The sequence below is a fragment of the Silene latifolia genome, chromosome 5 (genome assembly GCF_048544455.1).
Source record: "Silene latifolia isolate original U9 population chromosome 5, ASM4854445v1, whole genome shotgun sequence".
Taxonomy (NCBI): domain Eukaryota; kingdom Viridiplantae; phylum Streptophyta; class Magnoliopsida; order Caryophyllales; family Caryophyllaceae; genus Silene; species Silene latifolia.
The window spans coordinates 53,417,117-53,424,773 of record NC_133530.1 but is presented as its reverse complement, the minus strand read 5'-3'; the positions used below and the strand labels follow the sequence as shown (position 1 = coordinate 53,424,773).

At 41.0% G+C, this 7,657-nt stretch overlaps 1 non-coding gene across 1 annotated transcript; it reads left to right on the top strand.

Moving 5' to 3' along the window:
* Positions 1–1,715: 1,715 nt before the first annotated feature.
* On the top strand, positions 1,716–1,822 carry LOC141658273 (small nucleolar RNA R71). Its single transcript, XR_012549167.1, has one exon. It is a non-coding gene; the product is annotated as a small nucleolar RNA R71 (small nucleolar RNA).
* The last annotated feature ends 5,835 nt before the right edge of the window (positions 1,823–7,657 follow it).

Genomic DNA, 7,657 nt, shown 5'->3' with positions numbered 1-7,657 from the left:
CCTATCATCCTTCCGGCTATAGTGATCAACCATAAAACATGGCTCATGCAATCGGGGAGCTCTTATGGTCTTGTCAAGATTGAAAGTGATGGTTTCATCTCCCACTTCAAGGGTGAGTTCTCCATGCTTCACATCGATCACCGCTCCCGCGGTGTGCAAGAAAGGTCTTCCTAAGATAATAGGAATATTGGAGTCTTCTTCCATGTCAACAACAACGAAATCCACCGGGATGAAGAATTTTCCAATTCTCACGGGAACATCTTCCCATACCCCTAAAGGTGTCTTTGTTGATCTATCCGCTATTTGAAGTTTGATGTTGGTACATTTGAGTTCTCCCATTCCTAGCCTCTTGCTAACCGAATATGGCATGACACTAACACTTGCCCCAAGGTCACATAGAGCTTTGTTGATTGTAGTGTCACCAATAGTGCATGGAATGGAGAAACTTCCCGAATCCTTGAGTTTTGGAGGTGAACTCCCTTGAAGGATGGCACTACTCAAGCTTCCGGATTGATTTCTTCTTCGTAAGGATGTCCTTCATGTACTTTGCATAGGCCGGAACGTGATTGATCAATTCCGTGAAAGGAATCGAGACTTCTAAATTCTTCACAATCTCCATGAATTTTCCAAGTTGGTCATCAAACTTAGGCTTAGCTTGACGACTCGGGAATGGAAGTCTAATCACAATGGGCTCCTTCTCTTTGGCCTTTTCTTCACTTTTCTTTGAAACTTCTTGATTGGTGGGTTCATCTTCCCTAGAGTTTTGCACAACTCTTTCCTTGTCACTAGCTTCCACAACTTCATCCTCAACTTGCTTCTTTGGTCCTTCATATCTCGTACCACTCCTCAAGTGAATGGCACTAACCGTTTCATGTCTTGGGGGATTACTTTGAGGTGGTAATTGCCCCTTTTGTCTTTGAGAGTTTGAAGATGCTAGTTGGGTCATTTGAGTTTCCAACATTTTTGTGTGGGCTAGGATGTTGTTGATGGTGATGTCTTTTTCTTGGCTATGTTTTTGCGTTTGAGTGAAAAATTCTTGTTGATTCTTTTGCATTTGGAGGACCGCTTTTTGAACATCAAAACCTTGGTCATTTTGTTGATTGTATGGAGTTTGATTTTGATAACCTTGGTTTTGGTTGTAAAAGGGTCTTTGATTTTGGTTTCTCATGGGAGGTGGGGTGTATGTTGGTTGAGGGTTTTGAACATTTTGGCTTTTGTATGAGAGATTTGGGTGGAATTTGGTGTTTTCATTGTAATAGTTGGAATAAGGGGTACCACTTTTGTATGCTTGAAAAGCATTCACTTGCTCATTTGTTCCCCTACATTCACTTTGGTCATGTCCCAAAGTTCCACAATTCTCACATATCCCACTTGGGATTGATGAAGATGCCACCATGGCATTAACATGATGCTTTGGTGATTTTGAGGCTTCCTCAAGTTTAGCCATGGCCTTCTCAAACTTTAAGTTGATGGTATCAATATGAGCACTAAGTTGAGCACCCAATTGAGTAATAGAGTCCACTTCATACTTTCCTCCTCTAGTAGCCTTGCGAGGTCTACTATATTGTGAATTATGGACCGCCATTTCCTCAATCTTGTTCCAAGTTTGATTATCGTCAACTTCGGTGAACATACCATTTGATCCCATGTTGAGAATGTTTCTTGGGTCTTTATAAAGACCATTCCAAAATTGTTATACCAAGAACCACTCGCTAAGTCCATGATGAGGACATGAGCGAAAAATTCATTTGAATCGCTCCCAAGCTTCATACAAAGATTCTTCATCCTTTTGCTTAAAACCCGTAATTTGAGCTCTTAGCATGTTAGTCTTTTCCGGAGGGTAGAATTTTTTGTAGAAAGCTAGAGCCAACTTCTTCCAAGAGTCAATTCCACGAGTAGCTTTATCAAGGCTTTTCAACCATTGTTTCGCGGTGCCAATTAGAGAAAAAGGAAATAAGACCCATCGAATTTGGTCTTGATTCACTCCGGTTTGTGAAATCGCATCACAATAGTCACAAAAAGTTTCCATGTGGGAATGAGGGTCTTCATTAGGCATCCCCCCAAATTGGCTTCTTTCGACAAATTGGATAAATGCGGATTTTGCAATAAAATTTCCGGTTAAGTGTTGTGGTGTGGGAGTACCATTGGGTAGGTTCTCCTCGGTTGGTACGGAATGTGATGAAAACTTAGGCATTGTGGGTTGATTGTGTGATTGATTTTGTGTTGGGTTCTCCTCACCTTCTCTTGCAAAAGGGTTGATGAACTCAATAGTGTTTGGTTGAATATCTACAACCTCACCAATACCTCTCAAAGTATTTCTAACAAGTCTTCTATTGGTTGTCAAAGTCCTTTCAATTTCGTGATCAATGGGTAACAAGTTACCTTGTGATCTTCTAGACGTGAAAAATATCAAACAACTCGAAAACAATTAGAACAAACCTTGAGGAGTTTTACTTCCCCAAGGTAAAGAAAGACACAACTAATAACAATCAAAGAAAATCAAATCAAGTAACACCGTCCCCGGCAACGGCGCCATTTTTGGTCGGTCCGCTTTGAGCTTAGATTTCGGTTACTTGTCGTTAGGAGCACCTAGACTAAAACAATATTTATAACTTCACAAACAACTCTACTATTAGTAAAGAGGAAAGTAAAGGTCGGATCCCAAGGGACGGGTATTGATGTAGGATTTTCGATTGCAAGTAGTGGTGTCTAGGGGTGTCACAATTTGGGTTGAGATAAGAAGATCACTAAACTAAATAACAATAAGAGTAAACAAGCAAGATGACTAAAATGAGATGTAAACAATTGATTAAAAGTACTAGGGTGTCATGGGGTCATAGGGGATTCATGGGAATTGATCATACAAACATATTCTCAAATTATAAGCAAGCAATTATTGTTGTGATAGGATCGAGTTGGTTTATATCTTACAATCCTAGGAAGGTTTGGGTCCCGGAGCCGAATCGATTAGATTGTATAACACCTACAAGTCAACTTAATCCTCCCTACTCAACTGTATGCATGGTCTAATGAGACTCGAGTTGGTTTATGTCTTACAAGTCTCATTGAAAAGGTAAGTGATGGGTAAAAAATGCAAGGATTCATAGGCTCGCATTTCATAAAACATAACATGTGCATAAGTTGAGATCACAACAAGCAAGCAAATAAATTATGAAAACATATTAAATTAAGCATGAATCATCCCCCATGTTGGTTTCCCCTAATTACCCATTAACCCTAGTTAAGGAAACTACTCACTCATTATCAAGTTTAACATGTTAACAAGGTTGTCAATCATATTAACAAAGTAAAACATGATGAATAAATGAAGAAGATTAACAATAATTAAAAAGGGATTAAGAGAATTATACCTAATGATGATTCCAAAATAATAATGCAAAGAATAATAGAAGTACTTGATGATTGATGGAAGGTTGTCAATCTCCCAATAAACCCAAAATAAAAGATGAACAAAAGAAAAATTAAGGAAATGAGATTTGTATTAATATTTGATTAGAAGTTGATTACAAGATTAAAGAGAGATTAGAATAATATAAACTACACTAAAGATTGATAAGAAGAACATGATAATCTAATTAGACTAATGGGGTATTTATAGTGGGGATTAGGTGCACAAATTAGGGTTACTAAGGGCTTAAATGACGATTAAGTCCTTGAGGAATCGCTCCTCTCAAGAAAAGATGCAGGTCTCCTTTTAGCTAGTCTTCCAAAAATATGCGCATCTTCAATGGAAGGAAGAAGAGGACGTGTCCCTCTGGAGTACAATCCGAGCGTCCAAGGGTCGAGACGGGCGGATTGGGGAGCTGCTGGACGGGCGGCTGGGTGGCTTGGACGAGCGTCCTGGGGAGCTGCTGGACGGGCGTCCCGATGGTTTGGACGAGCGTCCTGGGACTCAGCTTCCTTTTCTTCTTTTCTTCTTTTCTTCTTTTCTTCTTCCAACAATACTCCGGGATTTCGTCGGGGATGCAAGGATCTTCTTCATCATTGCCCATCTACTAAATTATGTACAAAGGCCTTCTAGTCTTGTCTTCTCTTTGATGCTTGGTCACTAAATTCGATCAATTTAGCTCTATTTTGCCATGAAAATGCAAGGTTTTCACTCCTCTCCTACCAAGGAAACAAAACCTCAAAGAATATGCAAAACAAAGGACTAAAGATAGTAAATGACCCAAATATGCACTAAAAAGCATATGAACGAGGCTAATTCGGGGACTTAATATGCTCAAATATTGATCACGTCATTTGTAAAGGCAATTCGACATGAATTATCCTAAACATTGCACTTGGGAAATGGGATTTTTGTGGGAAAGGAGAAAGGCTTATTTTTTTGTATTTTGTGGTAAAGGGAATATTTTTACCTTTCTCTTTTTCTGAAAGTTGATGTGGGTGATGTTTTGTATGTGGGTAAACATAAGAGGATTTTTTTTACGGGTATGGTTGTATCCCTCTTGTGTAAGAAAGGACTGCCTACGTATCCACCTGAAAAGGTGAAATCAAACCATGCTCGTAGTTCAGGGGGTTTTTTTTTAGTGCAAATGGATGTTGCCTTTGACAGATCAAAGGGCATTCGAAACGGGCAAGGTGCCGCAACTTAGACTCGATAAAACATGAAATTTCAACTCGGAATGCATTGAGGAACTTGACTTGAAAGGGTTAGGGTGGTCGCTAGTTGTAAAACTAGGGCGAGGTTATTGGTTGCTACGGTTCACGGGTACTATTTATTGAGTTGGTCTAGGCTGGTTGGGTTTGTAAAATCCTCCCCGTCTAGGTCACTCAGTCTCACTATACCCCCCGAAAGTATTTTCTTGACCATGTATGGTACGGCCCAATTGGGTTTGAATTTCCTCCTCGGATCGACGGGTAGGGTGCTCGAACTGACTTGAGGACCAAGTTGCCTTCCTTGATGTTCCTGGGTTTAACCTTTTTGTTGAATACCCGTTGTATATGTCGTTGGTATAGCTGGACGTTGTGCAGGGCGTTGAGCCGCCGTTCGTCTAGAAGTGTGAGTTGTTCGAACCACCGACGGGTCCATTCCGCCTCAGGGACTTGACTTTCCAGTAGGATGCGTAGAGATGGGACCTCTAACTCTACTGGTTGAATGATGTATCACTTTTATATATACTTTTATAGCTCCCTTTACACCATTTTATATACCGTTTTCGTGCCTTTATACTGTTTACATGCCTTATTTCAATGAATTGTCGATACTGCCGCTATTTTGTGTTTTAATGTGGAAATGACTCATTATGAGGATAATCAAGCTAAGATGAGCGCAGCGGAGATGGCATAGTAGAATACATGAAGCATGGCACGAGGAACGAGGAAGCATGAAGGCTAGAAGTGAAAGAAAGGAGGAAACTGTCTGTGAAGCTGGTTCCTCGATCGAGTCAGGGGGGCTCGATCGAGCAGCCGTCCTCGATCGAGTCACCTCAGGCTCGATCGAGGAACCTCTCTGGCAGACTATTTTCCGGATTTTCCTAAAACAGTTATCTTTTGTTATAAATTAGAAACTCGTACTTTGTCATTAGGTTACGTTTTTATTTACTCACATACAGTTGAATACTCTCTTGAGCCCTAATTTTTCCTTGCTACGGTACTAATCCTTCTTCAATAATTAATCATTCATTGTTTTATGTTAATCAATTATTGTTCTTCTTTCATGCTTCCAATTATGTATTCAATCATTATTATTGTTGTTATTGCTTTAGTTATGAGTAGCTAATTTCCTCATCTAGGATGAAGGGGATCTAGGTTAATTAAAAGGGGAAATTGATTAATTGCTAGTGAAATCGCATAAGTTGTCGTTTGATTATTGTTCTTCTTCTAGTTAATTAACTTAGGCCTGAGTTGTTAATTAGTGCAGCGAATTAATCCTTTCACCGACCGGGTTAGAATTAATATAGGCTGCGATAATCAAATAGATTGTATCTAATTATAGCGACCGCATGTTAGAATCGATCTAAAGGGCATAATAGAGTCGACCGATCTTATGACCTTAGACAGCTTGGTAGATCTAGCAATTGATGAATAGACCCCATATAATTGACCTAGTGAACCGGAAATCCTAGACCTTTAATATCATTGTTTAAATCTCTTTTTATTGCTTACATTTAGTTGGTTAGATAACAAAACAAAACAAACCCCCAAAAAACGGTTACCTTAGGCAATTTAAATATTTACAGACTTAGCTTTTACCGCCTCCCTGTGGATTCGATACCTGTCTTGCTGCTAGCTATTCTTGTTAGTCTTGAGATAGTTTTACTTTGATTTGGTGATACGACTTAAGCCATATCACTGAACCGCCTCCATACCGTATGCTAGGTAGAAGGGTGTGGTGCCTGTCGGTGTCCGAATGGAGGTTCGGTATCCCTAGAGAGCGAATGGGAGTTTTCCATGATCTTGACACCTGATTGATGATGAGCGAGGAATCGCCGTGGACCCTCAGTCTTTTGATGCCAAGTGTTATGGCTGCTTGTAGGCCGATGAGGCATGCTTCATATTCGGTGGCATTGTTGGTGACGGCGAATTCTAGTTTGACTGAGATCGGAGCATGTTCTCCCTCTGGTGATATTAGAAGGATTCCTACCCCGAAGCCTCTCAGATTAGATGCACCATCAAAGTAGAGGTCCCATGCATCGGAGTCGGCACAAAGGATGTCTTCGTCAGTAAGTGACCATGTGTCGGTCGTTGGATCCTCGTTGATGGAATTTTCTGCTATAAAATCGGCGACTGCCCTTCCCTTGATAACCTTGAGGGGTACGAATTTGAGATCAAACTCGGATAGCATGAGTGTCCATCTAGACAGCCTTCCATTTAGTACGGGTTTTTCGAAGATGTATTTGACCGGGTCCATCTTAGAGTAGATGTGAACCGTGTAGCTAAGCATGTAGTGCCGCAGCTTCTTTGTGGACCATACTAGGGCAAGGCATGTCTTTTCCAGTTGGGTGTACCTTGTCTCATACTCGATGAACTTTTTGTTGATGTACTAAATGGCTCCTTCTTCGTCGTCGACTGTTTGTGCTAGCATTGCTCCCATGGTTGTGTCAGTGACAGTCAGGTACAGGGAAAAGGGAATTCCTTGTTGAGGTGGCATGAGGACAGGAGTTTTGGATAGGATTTCCTTTATCCGGTCGAAGGCTTTTGACAGTCGTCGTCCCAATCGATGTGATCGGAGACGCGAAGCTTCTTAAAGATTGGTTCACAAATCATTGTGAGCTTAGCTATGAAGCGGCTGATGTACTAAACCTGACCAAGAAATCCCCGAATCTCTTTCTCGTTCTTAGGCCGAGGCATTTGTTGAAGGGCTTTGATTTTGGTTGGATCAATTTCAATGCCTCTTTTGCTGACGACGTGTCCCAAGAGTTTTCTGGAGGTGACCCCGAATGCACACTTCTGAGGATTCCGTCTCATGTTATATTTTCGCAGACGAGCGAAGAATTTTCGGAGGGCACTGATGTAGCCGTCCCGTTCTTTTGATTTGACAATCATGTCATCGACATATACCTCTACCTCCTTTTGCATCATGTCATGGAGGAGAGTGGTAGCGGTTCTTTGATAGGTTGCTCCGGCGTTGATGAGGCCGAAGGGCATGACAATGTAGCAATATGTACCCCACTGTGTAGTGAATGCAGTCTTG